The 16585-nt window shown below is 43.0% G+C and overlaps 1 protein-coding gene across 4 annotated transcripts in view; it reads right to left on the reverse strand.

Annotated features, from left to right (window-relative positions):
* LOC144763498 (E3 ubiquitin ligase TRAF3IP2-like) overlaps positions 1-16585 on the reverse strand; it is a 336420-nt gene that overhangs the window by 202419 nt on the left and 117416 nt on the right. The gene's annotated exons all lie outside the window — the stretch shown is intronic.

A 16585-nucleotide genomic window follows, 5' to 3' on the forward strand; every position in this document is an offset into this window, starting at 1 on the left:
TGTTTTCCTTTTTTGAACCTAAGTGCTCCAATTCAATCCTACCAAGAGGCATTTGTATTCGATATAAACGTTCCCCCTACTGTTCAGAGTAACATGAACCCTAAAGCCTCACTATTTGTTTCTTCCTAAGGCAATAACATTATTTATAATCCTATTGAAAATATTCCTGAGGTAACCTGCCACATCAATCATTCACCGTTTGCCCCTTACACCTTGGATTTTTAGTTTATTTTTTACCAAGAACCATTTATGAATAGGACTTTCCTGTTAGGTTGTTTTGCTGAAATCCCTGGCCTTTAAATGAACCGAAGCAACGAACTTGCTCTGGTTCAAGTCCAAAAATATATTAATCCTAGGGGAGCAAGAGCAGCTTTTGCATCTAAAGCTATCTCCCATTTGATAATGTTACACAGTGATAAATTACGTTGTTGTGGTATTGACGTGTTTATACCTGAAGAGGAGTTAGCCTTAAAAAAAGTGGCCCAAAATCAGGACTCTAACACTTATTCAGAAATCGCCACAAGGGGCATACCCCACTCCGAGAGAGAAAGTATATTGCAGTTCTCCATTTGGTAAAGAAGGCAAGAGGGTCTCGCTACTCACAGAGAAAAAGTCTCAGTATGAACTTTCCTCAGATGAGGAAAATAAGAAATGGAGTTGGGTAGCAGGCACTCTTAATAAAAATTGATCCCTAGGCTCAAAATGTGGGAATTCTTTGATATCTTTGAACGCAGCCGGCCTAAGCACAAACAAAAATTAACTCTTATTTTTGAAAGAGCAGAGCGCAGATATAATATGTCTACAAGAGACTTGGATCATAAAGTATTGGTCCACTGAAGATTATATAGTGCTATGCCGGCCTGCACTCCCTGTGAATAGAGGACATGCTAAAGGAGGTATTGCCATTATGCTTAGTCCAAGTCTTAGTTGGTCATATAAATAATGTTTTCATGCCTTCAACTTAATTCAGACGATTAAGCTAGATCTCAAGGATGCCAGGATTATTCAAATTCCCTGTTGATCGTTACTTATTTTATACAATGCTTTTGCTAAAGTAGTCAGTAATGCATTTCGGCATCCTGGTTCCAGTCTATCTTGACTCATTCTGTTAGTACAATCTGTTTACTTTCCTCCTGTCTCTGTTTCAGTACTCAATTTGGATCCATTGTGTAATAACTCAAAGCTCCTGTTGTGTTCATGTCCTTGTAAAAATGTTCTACAGGAGGTTGTTTCGTTCCTGGCTTGTAGATATCGTGGAATAGTTCCTGAATCTGGATCTTGAGCGTGCTAAGTAGAATATTTGGCATGGCCATATGATTCCATTTATAGTGACTGTACTTTTGAAGTGGAGTAGTTGATTAATGGAGTATTGACATCTATTTCTTAAAATAATCTCTTGTTTTATTCATGCCTAATTTACAGGTTGAATGGACTCTGCATATGAAGTAGCCCTTTATGGATTTGTTGGGCTTAATCTGGTTATTGGGTTTGTAGGTGCAATGAGAAGGGGTTGGTATTTGTTTGAGATTGTTTGCTTTTCTAAAACCCGATTGTGGGTAGTTTTTCTCTCTGGGAAGGGTGGTTTACTAACAAACGCCAGTGTTATTTTAGGACCTTCCTGATTCTTGGATGACCACTTCGGAAATTAGTTATGAAACGGATGGACTCAATTTTTTACATATTTGATTGATCCCAGTATGGTTGCCCAATCAATCTTGCACACTGTATGGTATGTCCTGCCAAGTTTGTGAGGGATGTAACGTCTGACTATAAGGTGTTGTTTGATTTCCTGTCTAGTGAGATACTTGCCCAGAACATTTATTTCTAATATTCCATTAGTTCTCAACCTAGAACATTTTCTAAGATTTAAGTGATTTGAATAGAACTGTCTATTTGACTGCTGAATTCTCCTCAACATCTATATATGTCTTAAGGCATTCTTGCTTCTGGTACCTTACTTGGTTGAATGAATATGATTCACTTCAAGCATAGTAAGGAATGGGGTCAAGGTTAACCACTCACATCTGTCTCACGCCTTGACATACTGGGGGGAAACGATAGGGTCAGACAAGATAAAGAATCAGGGCGAGTCAGCACAGTGATACAGGGGACATTCTGTCCTAACAGGTCTCTTTTCAGAGCAGCGTGACTGTGTCCTATTTCTGGGTAGTAGAGCCTTCGTCAACTGGTTGAGTAAGCCAATGTGAAAGGTTTTCTGCATTTCCACGCAATGGTATTGCCTTGGGCTCAACAATGACATTGCAAATGGACTGCTGAAGCAAGTTCATCGTCTTGCCCTTCAAAGGCATCAGCCACTTTAATAGGTGAGATTGGTCTTGACCACTAATTCAGTCCTAAAATATATGGGCCCTGACACTTCAGAAGGCCCAAACAATGAGAAATTGCTCTTTTTCAATAGCAGTCAGTTCTCCTCCATATGGAGCAGCTGGTGGCTAATATAGGCCACTAATTCCTCTTCCTTTTTTATTTTGCTGGGCATGAACTGCCTCAACACCAATATCTGAAACATTTTCCTGGACAGTGAAGACCTGATGCTGATTAGGGGGCTTCAGAATAGGTGAATGACACAATTCAGTTTCTTGGAATTTTTTGGGGAGGTTAATGCGATCAAAGAGGAGACCATGGCTGCATAGATAGCTACAATGTTTCTGTAGAACACAATGAAGCTGTACCAACTGTCACCTGAATCTAGGTAGTGGGTTCCTTTCCGTCCATAAGTGCTTGTATTTTTACCTCCAGGGGTAGACTCTTCCTGCTATCCACTTTATGTGAAAGCTAAACGCAAGAATTCATCAACACAGCAGCCCTTATCTTTCTAAATGGCCAATTTAGATCCCTGGATCATGCCTAGTACATGCTCCAGGTGGCCGGGGTGATCTTCCAATGAAATGCTCAACACAGCTGTCCAGGTAAGCCTTACCCAAACTCTTCCAGCCAGAAAACTCATCTTTGACAAGGCACTGAAACGTCCAGAATCATTCTTGAATACAACAGATATAACCTTAAACTGGAAATGGTTGGGTTGAGAATGTCATCTCTTTGACACTAGGTGTCAAGACGATCTGTCAGTGGCCATTGGTAAAATCAACTGTAGTGAGGTACTCTGCTGCACCCAACTTGCCCACTACCTTGCCGCTAATGTAATAAAAGGGGCATCTGCCTTGTCACCATGCAGGAATGCCAGTAGTTCAAGTAAAACACAGGTCTGTCGACATCTGCTTGTGCACCAGCACTAAGAACTGGTTCATGGAGTGAGAGTGCTCAATTACTCCAAGATCTACCATGTGGGCCTCCACTGTCCTAATGCACTCATGAGCCTTGCCTGAAAGCCAGTGTGCCATGCTTTTCCCATGCAGGCTATCTCCACTCTCTTGCTGCAGTGCAGACACAGAAGGGTATCAACTATGGGATTAGTAAAAACAGGTGGGCAAAGCAGCCTTACACTTCCTTACAGTTAGTATCCAGTGCCTGTGACAGATCAGAGGCAAGCTTAACTTCCTCTACTGTACCATTTTCGTACCCCGTGGAACAGGCCACCTCTTCAGGGACTATAAGGATTAGCATGGTCTAATCCTGAACGCAAGTGAAACTGACATCAACCCAGTATTTGACATCAGAAATCTTCCTGACAACAGAGTAGAGACCACACGATTTGTCACCCAAAGCACAAATCCAAGTAGCCGTCTGGATCCAAACTTCCCTTTTTGTAGAGAGTAAAGGTAGCCTTTTTGACACGCACTTGACTGGCGTGAACTTTCCTCTTCACCCTGTGCATATATTTTTACAAAGATGCAGCAGATACTTTACCACATCATGGGTTGGAGCAATGGAGTATCACCCAGAATGGCCAAAAAGAAACTCAAATGGACTAATCCCAATGCTTTTGAATGTCAAACTTTCTTTTGAGGAACTTTGCCAGAGAACCCATGCTGGTCTTATTGCCCCGAATGGTCTCGTGGGGTTGCATTTTTGAGATGTGGCAGGTAAGTCACAATTCATTCCACAGGACTCTCATTAAAGATGAACTAAAGTTGTCCCTTAAGTTTGAAACTACCATGATCCATCCAAACAGACATACATGTGTTCCCTGGGGATGAAGCAAGGGGAAAAAGGGGCAGACAAAGTTGAATACCACCAACTTAAAAGATTGCAGGGTTTTTTCAGGAGAAAACATTTACTTTCTAGACAAAATACAGCACATTAAAATTGTGATCAAATCACATAGCAGCAGTCCAATAAAAATATGTAGAAGCCATTTCTAGCATCTATCCACAAACGTTCTAGATAAAGTTGTTTTTGTTGCTTTCACGCCGCCTGCTGTTTCTGCCTGCATGGGTGACTCAAAGCCCCAGGGTGCCTCTCTGAAGGCGGGAGGAGCCTGACAGATCATCGCGCTACAAAAGCGCCAACTCACCCACGCAGCTCGGGCCACGCCCGGGCGTAGCCTGGGCCAAGGGCAGGCCTGTCCTTGCCCATCATTGACAGGAAGAGGCAGGGCCATCCCCCTGTCGTTTTCCGTACTGGACGGTGAACCGCGCTTGAGAATACGTAGAGGCATAATAAACCCCAAAGGTACTGTTTATACTTTCCTGTTTGGGACTGATTGTAAAGACTCTGGTGACTTTATCTGGAAGTAATAGCTGGCCCATTCCTTAGGGTGTAAGGCTTTTGTTCTCTTTTTCTTTTTCTTACCTAGCGATGTCATAGGAGATAGCGCAAGTATTGTAGCAAGGCATTGAGGTAATTAGCAGGCATCTTGCACTGAGCGACTGAAGAGGGCATACTGTCCATCCCTTATCTGTAGCTACGGGTAAAAGGAAGCTGCCAGATGGTAGAGAAGACAGTGGGGAGGCCGGTGGTAATAGCTTAAACCGGGGTAGAAAAGGCAAGAAGGCAAGGAAGTTACAGCTGCACGAAGGTAGTAATTGTGTCTTAGATCGGATAGACACCTTGATTGTGGAGTGTGAGTGCATATTAAAGCTAGATCCCTCAGTACAATCCATTAGTGTTCCTACTCCCCCCCAGGTTGTCCCCAGTTGTTAAAATAACCACTTCCTCCATTCCGGCTATGTTCCATAAATCCCTCAATAAGAACTTGGCAAAAAGAACCGCTGGAGGTGATACAGCCGAAGGGGGTATAGTTTTTTTTGTTTTTTTTTCTTCTTAGAAAAGTTTCAACACAGCAGTACAATACAAGATAAAGGTTCCAAGCTGAGACACAGTGCAAAGAAACAAGGTACATTCCATCATACTTGAAAACAAAAGTGGGGAGGGTCAAAGGGGGATATCATTTAATGACCTGTCACCTTATGCCCCAATGATAGATATACAACACGAAAAGGAGACAAGGTCAATTTATAGTGTGCTGTCCTAAATGGTGGGAAGGAGTCACAAGGACACCCATGTAGGATAGCTAAGTGGGGTTTCACTAGGCTGAAAAAGTCCCATCGATGGGACTTTTTCAGCCTAGTGAAACCCCACTTATCTATCCTACATGGGTGTCCTTGTGACTCCTTCCCACCATTTAGGACAGCACATTCCATCATAGCCATTAAAAATACAGTGATCGGCAACGCGGCAGCAAATGAAATTTTGACACAAGATCCTGGCTGTGCAGTGCTTCCTAGGACAACAGTCTCCCAAGTAGGCCTACATAGGAGGGAAAAGCCCCGGGAGGCCAGAAGCTCAGAGGTAGCCGGGAAGGAAACAGTAAGGGGGTATAGTTAATACAGGACACACTACTACCACTGTGCATTGTACTAACAGATTCCTCCTACTGGTGGACATATCCGACAACGAAAGCAGTAAAGAAGAAGGGATACAGGCAACTCAGTTGTTACCAACCCTTCATGAGCAGGGAAGGGCTATGGGGCAGTTCCGATAAAGGTACATTGAGAACTACTTCAGCAAGTTACTTTTCTAAGACAAGAAATTGGCTTAATGAGAGGGCAGATAGAGGATTTAACATTGCTGGTAAAATCACTGACACCTTTGCCAACGCAACCTGGGGACCCAAGGAAAAGAGGAGGCTCAGGTCATCCACAGGGCACATTTTCATCCACTCAGGTTACACCCAGGGTTTTACCAGCTACTGTCCCTCATGTAGAAAAAACTCATGGAGATGGGGCCTTGTCCAATTCGGGAAGGCCCTGACCAGCAAATGCAAGGCTGTTATCAAAGCCTCGACCCATTCCAAATTTTACCAACAGCCAAATTAAAATCCCTTATATAGCTGATCGGATGAGGACCCCGGTGTGGCATAATGTGACCATTGCTCCTCATCCTACCCAGCTAGTGGCTGAATAGAGAAATATGCTTCCAGCTCACTACCCTACGGAAATACCTAATCCCCTAAAAATCTATATGGTAAATGTACCAAAGTTAGATGATAAAAGAAGACTAGAACGTGAGGACTCCCTTATAAATAAATCCATCCATTGGATACGGCATGTGAGAGGATGCCGCTCGGTAATAAGGGAAGATATAATAAAAGCTTGTAGGTTGGTAGCAACTGCTATCCCCTTGGATTGTATTGAGCTCATGATGATCTAGCGGAAAATCTATTTGCCCTTGAATTTCGTACCAGTGCTCTAGGACAGTCAGTTATCCAGTTTAGACGCTCCTCCAAGAGTGATGTGAATGCCAGCTCACATATTCCCAATCAAACTAGGCTACAGGGATTATCTACCCTGGACTATATAGATTGACATCCGGCGATTATGGCCAAGAGGCAGCAGGTATACCGACTAACCAAGCTGGTTTATAGGGATAGTTTGATAGTGAACGAACATTTAGCACCAGAGCTGGATTTGAGTGTGATTGAGGGTTCCTTGCCACATGAACAGAAAGCTGGATTAGAACAGGAGGACAGCCCAAGCCCTCCCGCCGTATGCAGTCACATGGCTGTTAGTACATTACCTGTTTTGAATACACTATTGTCATGGAACATTGCAGGATTAGGTTCCAAGTTGGGTTCTCCTGAATGGAGTGCTTTTATTGAGGAGTTTGAGATTTGTCTGTACCAAGAGACTTGGGCAGAAGCCCCCCTGTATCGTGTAGGGTATCTAAATTTTTACATACCGCCCGTTAAAGGCCCTAAAGGGAGACCATCAGGGTGCCTAACAATGTGGGTAAAGCAAGATCTAGGGTTAAATATTCAAGTCCTCCCCACCCATAGTCAGGATATCCAGGCCGTTAGACTGTCTAGTGGTACTAGCAGGATTACGCAAACATATGATATTTATCTGCGGGGCTCCAGGGGGAAAAAGTCAGGAGTTTTAGCTGCTCTTGATGACCTTCTCGAGGGTAGCCAGACAGACACAAGTAATATCGTCGCAGGGGATTTTAATGCGACTTTTGGGCCACTGCTGAGCCAGGAGGGTAACCTGTTTGATGAAGAAAATCTAAAGTGGGGTATACCTAAGTTGGAGTCAGTCCTAATGAAAAGATGGTCAGACGCTGTGATTCAAATTAATTCTATTTGCTTGGAAAGGGATTTCGGGCTGTTAATGGCCGCACAGAGTCTGACAAAATTGGGGCAAACACTTTCGACAATGACTACAGTACCAGTAGGATAGACTATGTACTGGTAAGCCTAACACTTTGGCATATAGTGAAGGACATGTGGATTCAGGCCAGACTAGAAAGTGACCATAATCCTTTATGTCTGGACTTGGACCTTTCACATCTTAAAGTCCCTCACGTTATGCTAGATAGTTACATCACCGCTGACGTCGTTCCATCGAACGATTTGAGGCAATTAAAATGGCCTAAGGTAAAAGAATTACCACTATTACTTGCGAGCATTAACAAAGAGTTACATCAGGCCATTTGTGTTTTACAGGCCTGTGTAACTAATCCGATAGATTTAAAGCAATCCACGTGCATACATAATTAATTTTTTGGACTATTGCTCACACATTTTAGCAAAAGGGGTAAATTAAAAAAGGTAGCAACTCCCAAAATACAGGAACGGTATAACCTAGAATGTAAAAAGGCCCGTGCTGACCTATGGGTAGCTAAAAAACATGGGGTCCCAGCAGAGGAACGTGTTGCAAGGGCCATGTACCGGAGGGCGCAATCTAAGACAAAAATGGAATGGGACAGTAAGAGGTGGGATGAGCTGAGGGAGGCTTGTGTTAGCAGGAATCCCAAGCAGTTCTGGAATGTTCACAAATGGGATAGAGGTGGGCAGGCCTCCCATCCCCAAAATCATGTTTCACAAATGGAGTGGGCAAACCATTTCTAACCCCAATACGCAGAAATTGAGCATGAAATAGAGGGCAGTTTTGCCAAGCAATTTTTTAAGGAGGCGGTCTTCAGTAAGACAGATGTTGAGGTGGCCCTGAAATCAATAATGGCTGAGAAGGCCCCGGGTTTAGATGGAATACCGGGGGATATATTCATCTATGATAAAGTGAGATGGACCAAGTACATTCCCTTATAGTCAAATGCTATTGCTCAGGGCGCGCCGGCTCCCGGAATCCTGGAAATGGGCAGAGATTATTCCTGTTTTTAAGAAGGGGGAATAAATCATGCCCAGGGAACTTTAGGCCGATCAGCCTTATTGATTCTTTACAAAAGGTGATGGGCAGATTTGTGCTCAATAGAGTGCAAGAGTGGATAGACAAATGTAGCATCCTATCGCCCTTTCAAGCAGGGTTTCGTGCTCTTGCCAGCACAACTGACCAAGTGTTTAGGTTTATCTTGTTGTGTTGGAAAACAGATAATTTGGGGAAGGGTAGTTTGTACGTTGATCTTAGGTCAGCATTTGACCTCGTAGCAGGGTGAAGTCACAGATTTTTTTTCCAATAGGGAAGGGAGTCTGGCAGGGATGTGTACTGGCCCCAACCCTATTCTCCTTGTACATCAATGGGATAGTGAACTGTATGAGGTTAACCCCACAGACGCACCGATACTAGCAGGCAAAAAAGTCCTTATATTAATGTTCTACGGACGACACTTTGATCCTTTCTCAAACACCGAATGGTCTCCAGAGGGCACTAACAATCTTCAAAAAGTTCTGTGCTAGTCGAAGAATGGAGGTCAATGTGTCCAAAACAAAATTGATGGCCTTTAATCCACACAGGGCCTTTAAGGGGGCATTATGCTGAACAACGCCGTGCTGGATCAGGTCAAGGAGTTTACATATCTAGGGGTCAACATTCAGGAGGGGTAAACTGGTCACCTCAGGTCGATATAGCTTCCCTAAAACATCGACAGCAGGCTGGGGTGCAGAACTCTGGGGGCATGTGAACTTATCTAATCTTACTATCTCGGAAAATAAGTTCCTTAGAAACATAACTAGCTTGCCCCAGAGTACCCCAACACTACCATTATTGAATAATCTTGGGAGAAAGCCAATCGCAGAAATAGCTAAACTACGTTCTCTCTTGTATTGGCGTAGATTCTGGTCTACTGCAGAGCTTGCAGAGTATGCGGCTGGCTTTCTAGATGTAATAAGGGTGGATACACTGCACCAACTAAAATGGCCAAGACAACTTAGAGAAATCCTAACATTTGGGCATGAGCGCTCTGTGGGATGATCCCAAAAACACATCTTTTCCTGCAAAAAAAGGTCTTGAAGGCCAAATATTGGGAAATGGCCCAAATAAGTTCCTTAGAAACATAACTAGCTTGCCCCAGAGTACCCCAACACTACCATTATTGAATAATCTTGGGAGAAAGCCAATCGCAGAAATAGCTAAACTACGTTCTCTCTTGTATTGGCGTAGATTCTGGTCTACTGCAGAGCTTGCAGAGTATGCGGCTGGCTTTCTAGATGTAATAAGGGTGGATACACTGCACCAACTAAAATGGCCAAGACAACTTAGAGAAATCCTAACATTTGGGCATGAGCGCTCTGTGGGATGATCCCAAAAACACATCTTTTCCTGCAAAAAAAGGTCTTGAAGGCCAAATATTGGGAAATGGCCCAATCCAACATAGTGAGAAGTTGTGCGTCCTCTTCCCTTACAGGGAAGAGGACGCACCGGGGGGGGGGGGCAGACCTACACCGGGGCTAGAGCAATATTGAGACTTTATCACAAAACCCTTTGAGCTGAAATTATATTTCCAGTTCAGGGTGGGTACCCTGTCAATAAGAGTGTTTACTAGCAAATGGTCAACACCTAGAAATGATTTGTGCCCAGTGTGCCGGATTGGAAAAGAGTCACTGGCCCATGTATTGTTTGAATGCACTGGGTATAAAGCTCCACGTCGTGCCTGGTTGACTCCAATTTGCAAGCTCTTAGGGAACAAGAAGGATGCATGAGGCTGAAAGAATCATAAGAAGTGACACCCATGAAGCGATTGTAATAGCCATAGCTAAATATTTGGGGTGGGTGTAGGCGATAAGAGCAAGGTCCCATGATGAGGTATCTGTCCAATAGCATTTTTATCAGGCTGTATTGCAATTTGTGTATTACCATTTGCTCCTTTTTAATTAACTGGTAATAATGGTAGCATGTATTGGAGCGTACTTACAACGTTTTTAGTATATTAATTTTTAACAAAATGTTAGTCTTGTATTTAGATTTTTGGATTTTATGTTTCCTCCAATCAATGGGGTATGTATTGAATTTGATTAGAGCATAAATGAATTGCATATAGATACCATGTGAATGGATCCAAATGTATGTTTGTGCTTTTATGACTTTAGACGTCGAATAAAGCTTTTGGAATGGAATGGTTATACACATTTCTTTATTGGGTTTTTCCGTTAGCAAATAACAAGAACCATGGACATCCATGGCATATAAGCATCCACAATAAATTTGACAATCATAATGTAGTTTGACGGTACCATCCCTTCTGAGTCTTTCCATCAGTACCATTACGCAATATTAATACCATAAGGTAATTTATTGATATGGTTAACATCATCCCAGCTCATTCCACGTTCCACATTTTCTGACCATCCATACATTTACTTGCTCCAATCAGGCTCGGTTAGTGCAAGAAAAGCATCTCCCTCCAGTGCATTTGCAGTGCTTATTTACTTGCCAAGAGACACTCGCCCCTACATTATCCTTGTCCTATTCCTTGCCCTCCACAAACCTCTCTAAAAGCTCCTCTCATCTTTGTAGGTCTTCTTGGACTTTTTTGTCCCTTCTAACTGTGTTGATGCACTTTTACTCAATTGTCACACATTCTATTACACCCCTATGCCCCTGGGCGTGCTTAGTAGCTTTAGTACTTATCCACCCGATTGCCACACATCAAATACCAATGTCAATCTCAGAAATTTTAGGCGCATCTTCTTACCTGTTAGGGAGCACTCCTAGTATACTCTATACAGGACCAAGCTCTAATAATATTCCAGTTACTGATTCCAGTGTGGAAAACACTGTTTCCTAGTATGGTTGAAGCAGTCATCACTCAAATGCAAAGTGGAGGAAAGAGGACCTCTCTATGGGACAGGAGACATTCCTTTCGGGATAAATTTTACTGAGGACCACTGAACTGCATTAACTTGCATCTCGCATTACCCGATACGTCTTGTAGTTGTGCACAGACAGCATCCCACACAGTGTCAGTGAACTGGTCCGCAATATCAACTTACCATGCAGCTTTTCCTTAAATAGCCTTAAACGGCTGTCATATTTTGGGAAACAACCTTTACAATGCAACTTTTACAACGCACTACCATTACAACGAAACTTTTACAACGCAACATCCATTACATCGCATGCCATTACAACGCAACCATTACAACGCATGACACTACAACGCATACCACTACAACGCATGTCATTACAATGCATACCATTACAACGCATAACATTACAACGCATAATACCCTTACACTATCCAACACTTACCCTACTGTTGCACCCCCTGGAGTTAGAATAGTAATTTTTACCCCTACACTATCCAACACTTACCCTACTGTTGCACCCCCCTGGAGCTAGAATAGTAATTTTTACCCCTACACTATCCAATACTTACCATACATGCAATGTAATGTTATACGTTGTAATGGTATGCGTTGTAAAGGTAGTATGCGTTGTAATGGAATGCGTTGTAAAGGTAGTTTTTAAAAATTTGTTGTAATAGCATGCGTTGTAATGGAATGCGTTGTAATGGATGTTGCGTTGTAAAAAATGCGTTGTAAAAGTATGCATTGTAACATCCTCATATTTTAGTGCCCCATACATGTGTGTGATGGAGTGCTGAGCCATGCCCAATTGTAAAATGGCTTCCAATGTCTGGACAGTTGTTGGTGTAGCAGGGAATCCTGTCTAGATTCCTCTTGCTGTTCCTACCAGTTTGGCATACTGCAGAAAATATCCAGGACTCACCCCAAATGTCTCCTGTACTTCCAGAATAATAGAAATGCCTCCCCTATTTAAAGGTCCCTTAATGTATTGCAGCCCCCTCTTGCCATTTGGCCATTGGCAAAATTGCCTTTTACTCAAGCGTAATCTTCTTTGATCTCCCCTACTTTAGCGAGGAAGCTGTGCCCTAGTTTGCAATTGTGTACTCAGATGAGAGGTGTGGTTCAGCGGCCAGAGCAGCCGACTCCGCAGCGCGGGGACTGCGGTTCGATATCCGGCCTCAGCTCAGCATCATGTGACTCAGGGTAATAGCTCACGTATTCTCCCCGATGGCCCCCAGTGCCCTGAAATCCTTGAGGGGTGATATGTTCCCACTTTACAAATACGAATTATTAATATTATATATACTTCAGGCCCTTTCACAAACCCAGGCTTGGTCAAGTCATTCCTCAAGAAGGCAAATAGCACTTCGCTTCTCCTGAACAACCACTATTATACTGTTAAGGGAGTTCTAAGATTAAAGTCCACCTCAAAGTGGCAGGAGTTGTCCCCTCCATTTGCCACAAGAGCAACATTTCCAGATTTACATTAGATCCTGCTGGGCCAGAGTTGTACTCTTTCCAGCCTGGGAGCCCTGATAACGGCTAAGTGTCTTTCTGCCAGTGTTATAGTCAAGCTATTGGGAACTTATGTCCCTTTTTGGCTTAGAGTTATGCTGCTACTGTTCCTTGCTGACCCTGTTCGTCAACGACTTGTCTGACACGAGGGCAAGCAGCTCTAATAAGTGAAGGTCAAATTAGGCAAGTCCTCTCCTAGGGCTGCTGGAAACTCCTAATGTAGACACGGACCTAAAAAAAGTCTAAAGGAAATAGTTATGTTCTTTTGACTGTTAAAAATAAATAAATACATATTTATTTCATGTTTCCAATATTCTGTATAATTTAAAAATAAATAATATTTTATACAATTTTTAACATACATTTTAACAAACTGTTTTTAATTAAAAATAAATGTAACTTAATTTTGGTAGAGAAAAGTAAATGAATTAAAATTCTGCATGTGACTAAGTAATTTTTAATATATATTAAAAATAAATATTTTACAGTAATTGGGATTGTTAATAAAACTTTACATAAATGAAATACTAATTGAATATTTAAATTAACTATTTTTAATACACTTTTAAGATAATAGTGCTCTAACATGATATTTGTTCTAATATAAAAAAATATATAGCAAAGACCGGGTCAGAGACGAAGGAGATGCACCCTCTTCGGAAGTAGAATGCAAATTTATTTCTGTGTACCCAGTTGATGCTGCTGATGGTGTTGATAAGGGTCAACCACTAGTCTGGAGGGAGACCACTTCTTCTGAAGCTGGCATAGTCCGATGAAGGCTCACACTGGTTCTCTGCAATCTGCTGGAATCTCTTAATCCCTAAAACGAAGATAATCACTCAGCACAGTCCTGGATCTTCTCCCTCAGCAGGAGCCCATTTTAAGCAGGACAATGCTTCACTCAAATCTTGGACCTATACCTCTCCTCAGTCTTAGTCAGGTATGACAAGCAGGACCTGTAGGATCCTTTGAAGCTGGAGGCACTGGTCCAATTCTGAAGGGGCATGACCACTGGTGTTCACAACTTGCAGGAGTCATCGTGAACTTGTACTTCTCCTTAGCTGGTTCTAACCGTTGCAAGAAGTATATATAGCCACATACACCCCAGACAATGAGTCAGAATACTTAGAGATGTAGCTCATGTAAGGAAGAAGAAATGGAGCTGGGAACACTTTAGCAGAGGCACTGTGGTATCTTCAAAGACCTGGTGGGTCAACACCCCAATCCACAGGTACAACTGTACCAGGATTGAGTGGGGAGGTCAGGACAGGACAGGACTAGAAAGCTAATATGCAGACTGCAACTTACAAGATGCTACTCTGGCAGCCTTGCACAAAGACAGCCACCATCTTTAATACCCCCCCACATATAAACTTTGAATTCAGTAGACTGTATCATACATAGGCATTATATGCACCCTCAATAATTGTCCTACTCAATGTGGAGGTAAAGGACTAGTTGGGACGGTTAGGAGAGACTGGTTAGGAGAGACTGGGCAAGCCGTTTGTATAAGGAGGCCAAATGACAGCTCCCCTTGAAGGGTACAGGTGAAAAGGTCTAGGACATTAGCCATTATCTCAAAGAGGAGTGGACATTGAATGCCCCACACCATCAGGACCAAGCTCTGCATGCTCTAGGAAATATACAAAGAGGCTTTTTATTGGGCTTGTATGATTGTTGAGCTCACTGGGAAGAAAAAAAAGGTAATACAGGATAAAGACACAGGGCAGCGCAGCATGGCTCTACAGAGTTTATAGAGGGTGTTACTTCTCAACAGTTTACCACAGAATTAATAGTCAATCAGAATACTTCTTTTCTTTGGGCCAAGCTGACACTGCAATGAGCTTCGTCCTGGGTGTGAAAAGTGGGCCACCCAATGTACTACACCACTTCTTTTTTGGCAGTCCACAACATTCCCTTCGCTGTGGACGGCACACAGGATCTTGGTTTCATTGCCAAATGGAAAAGCTTGCAAGCAGGACTTGATAGCTATTGCCTAGGCATAGGGGTAGCTACAGGAACCATGATAACTGTGGTTAAGGTGGTTATAATGGAACTGCTTAGTACAGGGTTACAGCCCTTATGGTTGAACTATGATATCTAGAATGAGGAGGCTTTGCAGATGTCTCTGAAAGCAACTGACTGTCACACTGGCACTTTAGTCCTTAGTAGCCTGCAAACTCATCTGTGGAGTGCCTCAAGTTCATCGCTCAGCCTCCCGCTTCAATGCATAAATGATCCCTCTGGCCAACATCGTCCGTATACACAACATCAATAGTCTCTCCTACTTTCCCACTCGAACAAGACCCCAAACACAAGAAACATGTTCATCCCCTGCATGACCAAAGTCGCTAACTGGGTGAAAGCCAACTGTCTCAAGCTCAACAATGACAAGACAGAAGTAGTGATCTTTGGCAGGAACACCTTACCATGCAACTTTTACTGATGGCCGGCCAAACTCTGAGCCACACCTAGAACCCACACCATGAACCATGGAATAATCATAGACAGCAAACCAGACATGACTGCATAAGTCAACGTCGTCACTGCATTGAGATTCCACACCCTGTGGAAGATGTTCAAATAGCTCTCAGGCAACCCTAGAAAAACTGGTCCTCACACACTAGTCACCAGCAAGTTTGACTATGGGAACACCCTCTACATTAGAATCGCCAAGCAGCTCAATAGAAGACTACAAACCATCCAGAACTCGGCAGTCAGACTATCCTAAATTTCCCACACAGATCTCACATCACACAACATCTTGGGGAACTACACTGGCTCCCGATACACAAACGTGCTCAACTCAAACTCCTCACGCAAACTTAAGGCACTACACAACTCAGGCCCCACCTACCTGAACAGCTGCATCACCTTACACCAACTAACCAGACACCTGAGCTCTGTAGGACTCCTACTTGCACACACCCAATGCATACACAGAACCAAAACAGGAGGACGGGCACTCTCGTACATTGCTCCTAAAGCACTGAACGTCTTCCCACTCCACAACAGAGCGTACTCGTCTCTTCTTGAATTCTGAAAGAAGCTGGAGACCTGGCTTTTCAATTAACCAACCTACCATAGGCACAACTAGGCACACACACCTGCTCAGCACCAAGATACTCTTGGGGGTGACAGTGCGCTTTACAAATACACATAATATAACAGACTCAGTCACCACAACTGCTTTTTATATGTACAATTAATGATCACAAAATTAAGACTGAGCCGCATAACTCAACACTATTATTGTCAGCCCAACAAATTGACTTCCAGAAAGTGTGAAATTCAAGATTTAATATCCTGGTACTATCACATATTTGTACCATTATATGGATCACCCATAACAACTTGTTAGTCTCTACTGAAGAAGGAATGAATCCAGAAACACATGACTAGAGTTACACAGCACAGGCTACACCAACAAAGTTGAACATTTTTAAATCTATTGAATTAAGTGTTATCAAGCACTGCATTTACCATTATGCATTGGGGCAAATGGAGTGCTGGGATGTGAGGCTTTGTGCTCCCACCCTCCTGTTCGAAAAGGCTCCCTTGAGCTACTAAGCCAACGAGGTTGCGTTGATGCACCTGAGCCCAGTGAGTAGTACAAAGACCTGAAAAAAGCTTTGGGCAGCATTTCCTGCAAACGCATAACAACTTGTT

The sequence above is a fragment of the Lissotriton helveticus genome, chromosome 6, assembly GCF_964261635.1.
Source record: "Lissotriton helveticus chromosome 6, aLisHel1.1, whole genome shotgun sequence".
In the NCBI taxonomy this organism is placed as follows: domain Eukaryota; kingdom Metazoa; phylum Chordata; class Amphibia; order Caudata; family Salamandridae; genus Lissotriton; species Lissotriton helveticus.